Below are 15,225 nucleotides of genomic sequence, written 5' to 3'. Positions count from 1 at the left end.
TTTTATGGTTAAAAACATCAAATCTCTACTAAAATCTGAGGTGCAGTGTTTGTACATATTTACAAAATATACATCAGGTAAACTTCACACTTAAATTGCAGGAAATAAGCATACCCTGACATCATGATTTAATCTTATTGTTTAACCATTCGTACCACTTTCCCCATACTACATGGTGTTTTGATTCCTCAGCGTTGTTTAGCTCGTTCGTTAGTTTTGACATTTCTGCGCACTCTAAAATTTTATTTATTAAAATTTCCTCTGGTGGTATGGTTTTATCTTTCCAAAATTTCGCATAGACTAATCTGGCCGCTGTTGTTATATGAATTATAAGTTGGATTTTATCTTTAGTAAACCCATCCCTGATTATTCCCAAAAGAAATATTTTGGGGATAAATCTAATTCCTCTTCAATTATTTCCCGTAACCAATTTCGAATTCTAGACCAAAACCTTTTTGTCTTTGAGCAGGTCCACCACATATGATAGAAGGTGCCGACTTCCTTACTGCATTTCCAACATGTTGCTGAAGCATTAGAGAACATTTTCGTTAATCTGGCTGGCGCTAGGTGCCACCTGTGGAGCATCTTATAATGATTCTCCCTGTATGTTGCTGCTTTAGTCATTTTATAATTTCTGTTCCAGGCCTCTTCCCAATCATTGAAATTTAAACTATATCCAATGTTTTTTTCCCAGATACTTAACTGGTTTCTGGCTATATCCTCTGCCCTGTCCTCGTCTAATAAAAGATTGTATATTTTTGCTAATATTTTCTTCTCCACCCCCAGCATAATTTTGTCTAAATTTCTATACTTTGCTCCTATGCCATATTGATCCCTATCCTTCTGGTACCTTGAATTTATCTGTAAATAATTCCACCAGTCTAGGTTAAAGCCTTGGTCTCTCAGTCTGTTCAGGGATTTAAGGTTCCCGTTTTCATCTAAAATATCCTTATATGTGCCAAATTTTAAGATGTCTCTTCTATTTGGAAAGGTCAGAGTCTCCATAATAGAAAGCCAATTTGGTACTTTGGCATAGAACCGCTGCCTAATCTCCTCCCACGTTTGTATAAGGGTCTCCCTTACTTTATGTTTGTGAAAATAGGATTTTTTCTTATTTCTTGGGTCCCACAAATGGGCGTGCCATCCTTCTTGTAAATCATGACCTTCTAAGGTCAGAATCCTCCTATTTTGCAATGTGACCCACTCCTTAATCCAAACTAATTTAGCTGCCTTTTGGTAAGCTTCCCAATCAGGGAGTCCAAAGCCACCCATATTTCTTTTCCCTTGCAATATCTTATATGAGATCCTCGCCTTCTTTCCCTCCCATAAAAAGTTCCTAACACTTTTATTCAAATCTAGAAAGAATTTTTTGTCTAAACTCACCAGTATGCTTTGGTATAGAAATATAATTTTGGGGAGGATATTCATCTTAATTGCTGCTATTTTACTCATGAAAGACAATTTTAGCTTTTTCCATCTATCTAAATCCTGGTGTATTTTTTGTAATAGTGGGGTATAATTATCTTCTTTTAATGATGAATACCTCGAAGTTATCCAAATTCCTAAATATTTTGTTTTCTTCACTACCTGGAGACCTAAAGATTCTTCCAACTCTTTCTTATATGCTTCTGTTACATTTTTCACTATTATTTTGGTTTTTGTTTTATTAAGTTTAAAGCTGGCAACTTCTCCATACTTCTGTATTTCCCGAAGTAATTTTGGACCAGTTTCTACTGGGTCTTCTGTTATTAGAGCCACATCATCTGCAAAGGCTTGCGTTTTGAAAATTTCTTTCCTAATCTATTGTAGCGCAGGAATAACGAGAGGCACAAGCAAGCTAGTGACAACAGCTCTTTAATTCAGGGTGAGACTTCAGAAAAGGAACACAGGCAACAGCCCTCTTTATATACTTTTCAGGAGCAACCATTAACCAATCACAATTCACAGGACATTTGAATTTCCCGCACAAAATAGATACATAACACCCCTCCACTCCCAGAAGGCACTTATCCTATCTATTTACATATTTACATACAAAATCACGCAGGTGACCAGGGCGTGTCTTAATTCTGGTTGACCTGCGCAATTCAGTTGTTGGCGAGGCGTTGAGCCGGTCAGAGGGACCTCCCGTCTCTCCTGGCTCCACCAATGGAACCTCCTGGATTCCTCAGAGGTATGGTTATCCCCGGCTGGGAGTGTTGACTCGCTGGGGCGGCGCTGGAACTCTTGTTTGCCAGATAAGTATTCTGGCTTACTCGGGCTTGAGGTAGCTGTGTCACGAAAACTTTGGAAGTTAGGACTCATTGTGTTTGAGCTTTCGTGCTGTAAACGTCTAAGCAATTGGTCTATGTGTCTCCTCCAAATTTTACCATACCCTATATCGACCATGTATGATTTTTGGACCGGTGATTCCTACGATGGTTCCCTCTACCCACAATGGCCCGTTGGTATAATTTCTGGCGAATACTGGGGTTCCGATTTGGAATTGTCTTAATCCTCCCCCTTCCCCCTTGAAGTTATCAGAGGAGTAATTGGGGTGTAAGCAATCGAGAATGCACCTTAGCTTTCGGCCCATTAAGAGCTCGGCTGGGCTGCGGTCCGAGGTGGGGCACGGGGTCGCATGCTGAATTGCTAAGAATTGGTCTATCCTAGCTTGCCAATCCCCTGCATCAAGCCAGGATAGTGCTTCCTTGGCCGTTCTTACAAATCTCTGTGCAAGGCCATTCGAAGCCGGATGAAAAGGGGCAGATAATGCGTGTCATATGCCTAACTTGGCCAGGTAGCCCTCGAATTGAGTTGCCGTGAATTGGGGCCCATTGTCAGATACCAGGGTGTCCGGCAACCCATGAGTTACAAAAAGTTTCCTGAGGACTTTAATTACGGCCTCAGAAGTTGTCGACAGCATCAAGGCAATCTCTAGCCATTTAGAAAAGGCATCTACAATAATAAGAAAATTCTGGCCATGGAACGGGCCAGCGAAATCGATGTGAATCCTCCCCCATGGTCCCTTTGGTTTTTCCCATTCCCTAACGGGAGCTATAGGGGGATCTGGGCGGGATTCCTGGCAGGGCCTGCACTTTCCCACCCACTCAGTGATGTCTTGGTCGAGGTGTGGCCACCACACATAGCTTCGAGCTAGGCCTTTCATGCGAACAATACCAGGGTGTCCCTCATGCAGCATTTCTAAAACTCTATGCCTTAACCGAATGACCACCCTGTCTCCCCACAACAAGCAACCCCCCAACATTGACAATTAATTTTTCTTGTTGAAATACAATTGAAAATCCCCACTGTCCACCTTGGTAGGCCAACCCCGCATTACCCAGCCCATTACAGTGCGCAAAACAGAGTCCCTGGCAGAAGCCTTCGCCACCTCGCTGGAAGAAATGGGGCCCAGGGACACAACATCAATGAATAATACAGGGGCTTCCGGAGTCGGGTTCTCTAACAATTCGGGCAAGGGGCATCGGCTGAGGGCGTCAGCATGGCCCAGAGTTCTGCCCGGCCAGTGGAGCAGTCTGTAGGAATAGGCAGCCAAGAAAATGGACCATCTGGTCATCCAGGGGGAGAGAGCATCTGGGGTTGGTTTGTCTCCAGCCAAAAGTCCCAAAAGAGGCTGGTGGTCCGTGACAAGTTCAAAAGTTCGGCCAAACAAATACTCGTGAAATTTTTTGACCCCAGCTACAGCCGCTAATGCCTCCCTGTCCAGTTGGCTGTAGTTTCTTTCGGCACTAGATAAAGTGCGAGAGTAATAGGCGATGGGCGCCTCTAACCCATTCGGCAGTCTATGGCTCAACACAGCGCCTATGCCAAAGGGGGAAGCGTCAGTACTTGTTCTGAGTTGTATGAGGAAGCTGTCCTCGGACAAAAGTTTTTTTTACTGCTTTAAATGCAGTCGCTTCTGGTTTGCCCCACAATCAGGGAACGTTTTTTCCTAGGAGCCTGTGCAGTGGCTCCACAATGGTGGCTTTGTCTTTTAAAAACATTGTGTAGAAATTAAGAAGCCCCAAGAAAGCCTGCAGTTCGGGCTTCGATTTAGGGGTGGGCGCATTCTGAATGGCCCTGACTTTGCTTTCCATGGGGTGAATGCCTGTGCCGTCGATTTGGTAGCCTAAGAATTCCACGGAAGGAACCGCTATTTTGCATTTGGACTTTTTAAGTTTAAGTCCCGCTTCTCTGAATCTGGTTAGGACTTGTCTAACCTATCCCCTAGCTGTCTCTCGTCTTGGCCACTAATTAGGACGTTGTCGAAATAAGGGACGACTCCTGGGAGGCCTTGCAGAAGGCGCTCCATGGTGCTCTGGAAGAGCCCTGGGGCGACGCTAACCCCAAACTGTAGTCTAGTGCATTTAAACGCACCTCTGTGAGTTACTATGGTCTGTGATTCTGCCGTAGCATCATCTACTGGCAGCTGCTGGTACGCCTGTGCGAGGTCTAATTTTGCGAATAGCTTGCCAGGCCCCAGGGAGTGTAGTAGATGGTGGACGATCGGAACGGGATAGGCGCTCTGCTGCAACGCCTTGTTGATTGTACATTTATAGTCAGCGCAGATTCTAATTGATCCGTCCGATTTAACTGGCGTGACTATTGGGGTTTCCCACTTAGTGTGATCTACGGGAACTAACACCCCTTGTTTGATTAGCTTGTAGAACTCCGCGTCAATTTTGGGCTTTAAAGCAAAGGGAACCGTCTTGCTTTTAGCCTGATTTGGGCCACGTTGGGGTCTAAATTAAAAGAGATAGGGGTCCCCACGAACTTGCCTAGAATCTCCTCAAAAATGTCCCGAAACTCATGAAGGAGGTTTTCTTTGAGCGATGGCCCGCCGAGGCTGTGGACGCCCGTGAAGCCCATGCCAAGGGCCCGGAACCACGCCATGCCCAGGAGACTTGGTAGCAGCTTGCTAACGATGGTCAGGGGAAGCTCTTTCTGGAACTCGCCATAGGTGACCCAGAACGTGCCCACGCCTTCCACAGGAACTCGGTTTCCTTGATAGTCGAGGAGGTGAACTCTTTGTCGTGACAGCTGGGTTTTCTGTATCTTAGGCAGGAGCGCTTTGAGTGTAGTCCAGGACATGATGGACAGGGTAGACCCGGTGTTGATTTCCATTTCGCATGGTTTCCCTTCGATTTCTATTTTCGTGTAGACTTTCTCATCGTCGGTTGAGCTGGCTTGGCTGATTCTCGTGGTGTAGGTCTCCCGCTTTTGAATCTCGTGCTGTTTTCTCGCGCTGTCATCTTTGATTGGCTGTTTTGAACGTGCCAGTTCTGGTTGGTCGCGGTAGTCACGTGGCTTGCGACTACGCGGAAATTGAGCTCTACAAACTTGTGCTAGGTGGCCTTTCTTCTCGCAACGCCTGCAAATGGCGTCTCTGTATTTGCAAGATTGTCTCTCGTGATCCCCGCCACAGCTAGAACAGTTCTCGTGGCGGCAGCTTTGCTCGCTCTTTTTCTTTTCCGTGTGGAAAACGTCCTTGTCTGACTCTTCCTCCGTCCTGGTTCGCGCCTCCTCTCTGTGAACGGGGGCTGTTTTCGGACCGTCTTTGCTTGGTAGTGGCCGTTGTAGCACTTCAGAAGCCTTTGTGGATGCTTCGTGTGCTCTGGCTTCATCGAGCGCGTCGGCTAACATTAAATCTGGCTTCGCCAGAAGGCGCCTCTGTAGGCGAGTGTCTCTAACGCCACAAATAAAGTAGCGCATCGTCCAGGTCTCTGTAATCGCAATGCATTGCGGCTTTTCGAAGGGCGTCCACATATGCGCTGACCGGTTCTCCTTCTTTTTATACACATTGCCAGAGCTCGTAGCGCTGTACAAATTTTGAAGGAACTGGAGCGTAGTGGGCTCTTAGGTTTGCTTGAAGGACGTCCCAGGAAACCGTCTGGACTGGGGTTGGCTCGCAGAGGGACTCGGCCATCTCGAATACGTCTGGCCCGCAGTGGCTTAAGAACAGGGCTCTTTTTCGGTTCGCTGAGAGCCCTTGCATCTCGCTAGCTTCCAGGGAGCACTCGAACCTGGTCAGATATGATCCCCACTTTTCTCAGGTCGGATCGAAGGGTTTTGGCGGAACGTAGGCAGACATTGCCGTGTCCCTGTGTTCGCTAGTCACCCTGGCTGAAACTCAGAGCTCTTTTTTGATTTGCTTCTTGTGGCCTCAATCCCACCTTCGTCGCCAATGTTGTAGCGCGGGAATAATGAGAGGCACAAGCAAGCTAGTGACAACAGCTTTTTAATTCAGGGTGAGATTTCAGCAAAGGAACACAGGCAACAGCCCACTTTATATACTTTTCAGGAGTAACCGTTAACCAATCACAATACACAGGACATTTGAATTTCCCACACAAAATAGATACATACATAACATAATCTTTAGTCCTTTGATTTCTTTATTAGATCTAATCTTCCTAAGTAACACTTCTAACGCCAAGATGAAAAATAGAGGGGATGGGGGGCATCCCTGCCTTACTCCCTTTTGAATCTGAAATGTTTGAGACTTGTCCCCATTTATTAGTATACTCGCTCTCTGTTTGTGATAAATATTCTCAATCATTTTCCTAAAATTTGCCCCAAATCCCATTAAATTAATTTGATTAACCATAAAGCTCCAATTCAGGTTATCGAACACCTTTTGGGCATCCACAAACATTAGCGCCAACTGCTTTTCGGGATGTTGCTCATAATATTCTATAACATTTAATACCATTCTCAGATTGTCCCTCATTTGTCTCCCTGGAAGGAATCCATTCTGGTCTTTGTGGATCCAAAGGTTTAAAAAAAATTTCACCCTCTCCACTATTATACTCATAAACAATTTATAATCTGAATTTAGTAAGGAGATGGGTCTATAATTTGCAATTTGTTTCGGATTGGCACCTTCTTTCAATATGAGTGTGAGGTACGCTTCCCTCCATGTATCCGGGATTCTTGTACCCACCAAGACTTCATTAAAGATTTCTAATAATTCTAATTGCAATGCTTCATCAAATTTTATATAAATTTCCCCTGGGAGTCCATCTGGACCTGGGGTTTTATTCTTTTTAATTTTAGTAAGAGCACTTTTGAGTTCCTCTATTCTAATTTTGTTGTTCAACATTTCCCTCTCTTCTTCTATTATATGAGGTAGACTAGCTTCCATCAGATATTGTTCCTCTTTATCTGGCTCAATCTCTTCCTCTTTGTATAGAACTTCGTAACCCTAACCCTAACCCTAACGCTCCCCCCCCCAGCACTTTGTACTGGGGAAATAGCAGGGTCAAGTTCAAAATGAACCTCTCCTGAAACAGATACTATGGAGCCTTCAAACACTTCCTGGTATACTTGCAGGATTTGCTGTTTTGTCAATGGCCCCACCAGAGATTTAGGGGGGTAACTGACAACATTGTGTATAACTCGGCCGGAATGGTAAACTGCACCAACCCCAAGTGCTCACATGTTGATCCTGACAATAATGGTTTCTGATCAGCTTCCACACTCTCAAATTCAAGTTTATAAATATCCCCATGTATGCTGCATTCTGTTTGAAATAGGCCCAGTGAGTTCATTAATTCTCCTGAATATAACTTCAATTTAGTACTGCTAGGCTCAAGAAGTATCTCGGATGCCAGTTTCATTTTGTCCTTTAAACTCATAACATCACAGGTTGCACCTGAGTCCAGCTGGCAGAGTTGAATTATGTTGTTAAACCTGAGATTCACAAACCATTTTTTGCCCTTGGAGTGTATTGCGCCGATACATTCTTTCCTATAAACCGCATCAGTGATAAAAAAGGGTGCATCCTCCTGAGATGCATTCTCCGAGTCTAACGTTTGCTCAATTGTATGCAGCTTCCTCACTTCCCTTTTCCGTGCCTGACACACTCCTGCAAAGTGATTTAGCCTCATGCTCTGCAGATTTTCCCATATGCCGGGCACTGCTCTCTCTCTTGTGTGTGCATACTGCCGCAATATTTGCATGCTACTTGATTTTTTACAGAATTATAAAACTTCTTTTTATTCTGATATTTGTATTGATAATTCATCATACTTGGCTGTTGTTTAGAGACTGTATTAACACAATCCTTATCCCGCTCTAGGACTCTCAGCCATTTGTCAGTAAGTTCTATAGTCCGACACATCTCAATTGCTGCTCATAATTGCTTAAATTATGCTCCCTCAAGAGACGGCGGCGTGTGCTTTCACTAGTAATGCCCAAAACTATTTTGTCCCGAAAGAGCTCATCCCTTAATGGGCCATAGTCACAACTGGCTGCTTTTTCGTTTAAGCGTGTGACAAAATTTCTATCATTTCACCTTCTTCTTGCTTGCAGCTGCCAAATATGTATCTTTCAAAAATAACATTTTTGAGAGGTCTGAAATAAGTCTCTAAAGCATCCAAAATAACTGGTATCTCTTTCTTGCTCCATAGAAAGGGGTAAGTTGTGTCTGTAGATATGGAGGCATTCACTGCCCATCAATCTCCTTAATGTGGCATCTTGAACTGCTGCCGACTTCTCTTCCAAGCCTGTAGCTAAGGCATAATCTTCGAACTCTGCCCTGAACTTATTCTCCCTCATAGGCTCAGGCAGAGGTATACTGTTAGCAGCTGCCATGCTTCCACTGCTTAGCTTTCGGGAGTATGCTTCAAATGTATCCAGAAGACATGGATTCAGGCTTCTGACATCATGATTCAAGTAGGTTTAATCATAAGTAGAAGAACCCCCAACAAGCCATCATTACAGGTATATATATACATATGACAGGAACCAGAAATACTGCACAGGCGCAGCTGAAGGCAGCTCCTCGAGACTGCCAAGACTGCAGACATAACCCTTGTAACAAGATGCTCCAGGGGGGTTGTTGTCTGAACCTGCAGCAGCCCACTTCTGAATCTAGTGAGTCTTGTGCCTTTTACTATTTCAATGGTGGTGGGTTAATGCTATTATGTCCTAAAGGTCATGTCCTGTCCTTAGAATTTGGGTGGTAATGTAAATTCTTTTTTTAGATATATTTTTATTGCTTACATATGAATACATTGAATGCAGTGTAATTGTCCTGGCATTCCACTTACCATAAAACAAAAGTAAAAAACAGAATAACATATTTACTATTTTAAACAGTGCTAGTGTTGTGCAATAGTTTCTGACCATCATATTCTAGTATGCCAACTTATCTATCATTCCAATACTTACATTCCTATATCAATATTAACAATAATACCTCTTTCCATGTCCACCTAACCTGATTCTTTCAGTTTCCAACTTCTACCTTGTGTTTCTAACCATCAATAGAATCTATTCCATGTTGAATAGTATTCTGTATCTCGTGTATCTTTTATTTTTAGCATTAATCTGTCCATTTCCACACAATCTAGTATCTTCCTTTTTTTAAAAAAAGTTTTTTATTTTAAATACATTAAAACAAGACACAGACACACAACATTTATATAAAAATCACTTTTTCTTACAGCTGTTTTGAAGTGATCCTTTCTATATACATCTATTTTCACATATTTTAACTAAATCTTATTCAACACTTAATTTCCATCTTTCTTTATTTCGTCCACCCTGTACATTGATCTTCAACACTTTTTTCCCCTCTCCCCTTTATTCCTCTTTCTCATTTTTCTTATTTTCCAACCATTCATACCATCTACACCACACTTTGTAATATTCTGTTTCCTCTTTCTCCTTAAGTTCTTTAGTTTGTCCATCTCTACGCATTCTAAAATTTTCCTAATTAAATCTTCTTCTGATGGTGGATTTTCCTTCTTCCAATTTTGCGCATAGATTATGCAGGCTGCTGTCAATATATGTAGTATCAAATAATATATTTCCTTGGTATAATTTTCTATAGAGATCCCCAGTAAGAACTGCTCAGGTTCTTCCTTTATTGAATTCTGAGTTATTTCCTCTATCCACTTTTTAACTTTTGCCCAGAATTTCTTTGCCACTGGGCAGGTCCATCAGAGATTATAGTATGTGCCATTGTTATTCTTACATTTCCAACATTTTTTTTTATTTTTTATTAGGTTTTTAATTAAAGACAAAACACAAAACACAAAACCACACCCAGTGTATAATACAAAATAGGGAGAAGCGGAGGAATTTTTTCTTCATCTTCAGGTCTTCCAAAATTCTTTTTGCATTGGCACTGGCATTATTTCTTCCAAGTTCCCGATTGCGTAGTCCACAAATGGTTGCCATATCCTCCAAAATATATTTTCTTTCAATAGTCCTTTTTTGAATTTTATATCACACGTTAACTTATCATTAAGAGCAATTTTCCAAACTTCTCTGAACCATTCATTTATTTTGTATTCAATATTCAATTTCCAGTATCTTGCAATCACAATTCGTCCCATAATGACCAATATCCTTACAAGCTCTCTTTCATCAATTGTTAACACCTTGTCATTCAACTTTAATATGAGGATGGTATCTACTCCCAACTTTACCTTCTTTTTAATTATTTTACTAGATTCTTCTTCTATTCGTAACCAAAAATTCTTCACTTTACGACATCCATACCACATGTGTTTGTATGTCCCATTCTCCACTTTACATCTCCAACATAACTTACTAGCACTTTTATTCATTTTATATAATCTTATTGGGAACAGGTACCATTTCCAGATAACTTTATAACTATGCTCCTTTATTCTTATTGATAAGATCCTCATTATTCTACTATTCCAATTCAAAACCCATTCCTGTTCTGTAATATCTGTTTCTAAATCTTTTACCCAATTATCTTTCATCAACATTTGTAAATTACTATCCAAATTAATAATTTTATATACCTTACTAACCAATCCCTTAATTCCAATTTCTTCCATTCCTAATTGGGATACTCTCAGCTCCTTGTCCCGCACGGCACGGAGGCAGCAATAAAACACAGCTGGACACATCAATTGAAGAGTGAATCCTGGTTTAGTGCTTTTCATCAGTTACAGAATAACGCCAAGCTACAAAGATTTTCAAAGTTGGCGCTACGAGCATCCGCCTTGTAGTGCTTTATATCCTAGTGCCCCACCCCTCTCTTGATGAACGTGTGGCTCAGCTGTGTAGGATTGAGTTGCAGCAACATTTCCGGCTTTCTTATTCTTGGTTCCCCCCCCGTCCTAAACGCAATCCCTCCACCGACGCCCCTCCACCATCTCCCGTGTCGCCTATATCCCATGCCCTCTCTATGTTGTAGTTTCGTTGGGGGTGTGATATTCTCTCCGATCCACCTTCCCATCCCGTTCGTACGTCGAGCACGCTGGGCTCGACAGGCGGCTCCCCTTTCACCAAGGTCCCCTCTGGAAAACAGAAAGTAGAAAGGTTAACATCGGCTGAGGGTTTCCAGGGATAATGCTTATGAAACCGGCGTATTAACCGATCAGCTGCGGTATCCTTTGCAAGGACCCAGCTGTCTTTCTCCATTGGATATCCCTTCCATTGTATTAGGTATTGTAGCCTTCCCCGATGAAGTCGGGAATCTAATATATTTTCTACCTCATAGTGGTTATCATGAAGGGGGGGGTGGATCAGGCGTGGGTCTCACAGTGTTGACTGGTTTCAAAAGGCTACTGTGAAATACTGGGTGAATTTTGCCCAGAAGGGGCAGAAGTTTCAAAATGACGGTGACTGGGTTAATAATTTTGCTAATGGGGGGGGGGGCAGATATTTGGGGCCTAGTTTGTGGTTAGGTACCCGAAATGTAATGTATTTAGTCAAAAGGTACACCAGATCCACCTCTTTAAGAGGCTTTAATAGGGTTCGTTTTTTATCAGCTTGGGTTTTGTATTCGGCTGCAGCCTTGTCAAGTGCTGTTTTCACTTGGGGCCACAATGTTCGTATTTTGTCTCCCCACTCGCTAGGGGTTACCCCTGCTTGCATGGGTTTAAGTTCTGGAATAGCGACAAATTCTTGTCCCGTGACTATTTGAAACGGTGTGTAGCCCGTACTCCGGTGCACAGAATTATTATATGCCACTTCGGCAAATGATAATAATGCAGCCCAATAGGTTTGTTGATAAGATACATAGCTCCTAATGTAGCGTTCCACCATCGCATTGGCTCTTTCGGCTGCCCTATTAGTACTAGGGTGGAACGCCGAGCTAAGTCCCTGGGAGGAGCCTATTAATTTAAGAAAATTGCGCCAAACCGTGCTGTAAACTGTACCCCCCTATCCGAAATGATTCTACAGGGTACCCCATGTAATTGATATACGTGTTGTACAAATAGCTTGGTTAGCCTTCGGGCGGACGGCAGACCGTGGCAAGGTATGAAATGGGCTTGTTTGGAAAAAAGATCTATAACAGTCCAAATGACATTGCAACCGTGGCTTTGTGGCAGATCTACTATGAAATCCATACCTATATCTTCCCAGGGCCTTGTTGGATTGGCTACAGTTTGTAATAGACCGAACAGTTTTCCAGGCCTGGATTTTGCTTTAGCGCATGTGATACAATTATTTACATACTCCTCTATGTCACATCGCATATGAGGCCACCAAAACTGGCGTCTCGCAAGATGTAATGTTTTTAGAAAACCAAAATGTCCGGCAGCTTTGACATCATGGCATTGTTGTAGAACTTCTCTTCGTAAGGACACAGGAACGTACAATTTGTCATCCTTCCATGCGCACCCATTTCTGAGTACAACTAGTTGGGGATGTTCTGCCAACCAGCCGTCTGTTAGCACAGCTTCTCGAAGTTTGGCCCTCCACCCTTGTGGGGGTTCTGTTCGAGCTCTATTGCCAGCTGCTATAGTGTTATTGGGTATCATCGCTTGTACGATGTCTTCTCTTTGGCTATGGTATTTGGCATTCGAGATAAAGCGTCTGCCAGAAATTTTTTTCCCGCGGGAACGTACTTTAATGCAAAGTTGAACCGTTGAAAATATTGGGCCCATCTCACTTGTTTAGGGGACAGTTTACGGGGAGTTTGCAAAGAGATTAGGTTCCTATGGTCTGTCCATACTTTGAAAGGGGACTTCGATCCTTCCAAAAGATGTCTCCAGGTAAGGAGTGCCCATCGAACAGCGAAAGCCTCCTTTTCCCAGATAGCCCATCCACGTTCAGCCAGTGTAAATTTTTTCAACGTGTATGCGCATGGTTGTAACTGACCCTGTTCGTTCGGTTGTAGCAAAACAGCCCCCACAGCCATGTCACTGGCATCTGTTTGTACTATAAATGGCTTATCCTGGTTAGGGTGTTGTAGAATGGGTTCCTGAGCAAATAGGGTTTTCAATGTTTCGAAGGCTTTTTGGCATTCTGACGTCCACACGATGGGTGGATTTGATTTTATGGGTGAGCCGCATCCTTTTGTTCGTAGCAGGTTGGTGAGAGGTAACGCTATATGAGCGAACACCGGAATGAATTGGCGATAAAAATTGGCAAATCCAAGGAAGCTTTGTACTTGTTTCCTTGTTCTCGGTGACTGCCACTCCATCACCACTACTACCTTTTTTGGGTCCATCCGTCGGCCCCCCCTTTGAAATTCAATAACCCAAATAGTCCAGTTCGGTCCAGTGGAACTCACACTTAGATATTTTAACAAACAATTTAGCGGCCAACAATTTTCTAAGCACTTGACGAACCAGACATATATGGTCCTCCATAGTGTCCGTGTAGATACCGTATTTTCCGGCGTATAAGACGACTGGGCGTATAAGACGACCCCCAACTTTTCCTGTTAAAATATAGGGTTTGGGCTATACTTGCCATATAAGACTGCCCCTCTTCCAATGCACACCAAATAAAAATTAAAAAACATCAACTGGCTCACCTACAATGTAAAAGCAGCTGTGCTAGACCCAAAATGCCCCCTGTAACAAGCAGGAACCTCACACAGCCACAAAAAGCCCCCCAAAAAACTTTCACACTCTAAACACACACAACACAACACAACTGGCTCACCCACAATGTAAAAGCAGCTGTGCTAGACCCAAAATGGCCCCTGCAACAAGCAGGAACCTCACACAGCCACAAAAAGTCCAAAAAACCAACTTTCACACTTTACACACACCAAATTCCACATACAGCTTTGTGAGATTTTGTGTGTTTGTGTAGTTGGAGTGAAACACTACAGAAACACACTAAATCTCAGAAAGCTGCACAAATATTATTTTATTTTATTTTATTTTTATTTTTATATGAAAGCTAAATTTAAAACTTCCTAAACTTTAAATGGCTAGGTCTAAAAAAGAACAACTAAAAAAACCCCAATTGACTATTTTTTTTAAAGCTCCCAAAGGGGAAAAAAACTTACCCAATAGAACAGGGGTCTCCAACCTTGGCAACTTTAAGACTTGTAGACTTCAACTCCCAGAATTCCTCAGCCAGCTTTGCTGGCTGAGGAATTCTGGGAGTTGAAGTCCACAACTCCCTCCTTGCTTGATTGCAGGCAGGGAGTTGCTTGCTTGCCTGAATAGATTCAGGCAAGCAAAGCAAGGCAAGCGTTGCGACTAGCAGCTGAGGTAAGCAAGCTGGAGGGGGAAAACTTTTTCCCTTTTACATGGCTCTGGCCATCCCAGCTGAGTTGCAGGGAACTTAGCTGGGATGGGATCCACCGTCAGAACTGGGACCGTCAGAGCCATGGTTCTGGCGATCCCAGCTGAGTTGCAGGGAACTCAGCTGGGATCCTCAGAGTAAAAGGGAAAAAACTTTTTTCCTTTTACGTGGTTTCTGGCGATTCCAGCTGAGTTGCAGGGAACTCGGCTGGGATCGTCAGAGCTGGGATCGTCAGAGCTGGGATCGCCAGAGCTGGGATCGCCAGAGCCATTTAAGGCTTGTTAGAGCCTTTCGGGCTGGTCTGCCTGGTTACAGGAGAACGACACCTGGCGTATAAGACGACCCCCGACTTTTGAGAAGATTTTCATGTGTTAAAAAGTCATCTTATACGCCGGAAAATACGGTAAGTATATCATCTAAGTATACCAATACTCCTCGGTAGAGGTGTTCATGCAGCACCTCATTTATGAATTGCATGAAAACTGCCGGGGCGCCTTGTAAACCGAACGGCATGACTCTAAATTTATAGCTGCCAAGAGGACAATTAAATGTGGTTTTCCACTCATCTCCCTCTTTAATACGTATTCGATAGTACGCTTCTCTTAGATCCAATTTGGTAAAGATGCGTCCAGTGGCCAGGATGGCTAGTAGATCTTTTATCAAGGGCAATGGGTATACCGGCTCAACACTTACTGCGTTCAAACTCCGGAAGTCAACGCAGAGACGTAGACCCCCATCCTTCTTCCCCCGAAACAAAACTGG

This window comes from Pantherophis guttatus, chromosome 3, assembly GCF_059756535.1.
Source record: "Pantherophis guttatus breed Tessera chromosome 3, ASM5975653v1, whole genome shotgun sequence".
NCBI classification, from domain to species: domain Eukaryota; kingdom Metazoa; phylum Chordata; class Lepidosauria; order Squamata; family Colubridae; genus Pantherophis; species Pantherophis guttatus.
The sequence above is the reverse complement of the archived record's forward strand: the minus strand, read 5'-3'. Positions refer to the sequence as shown.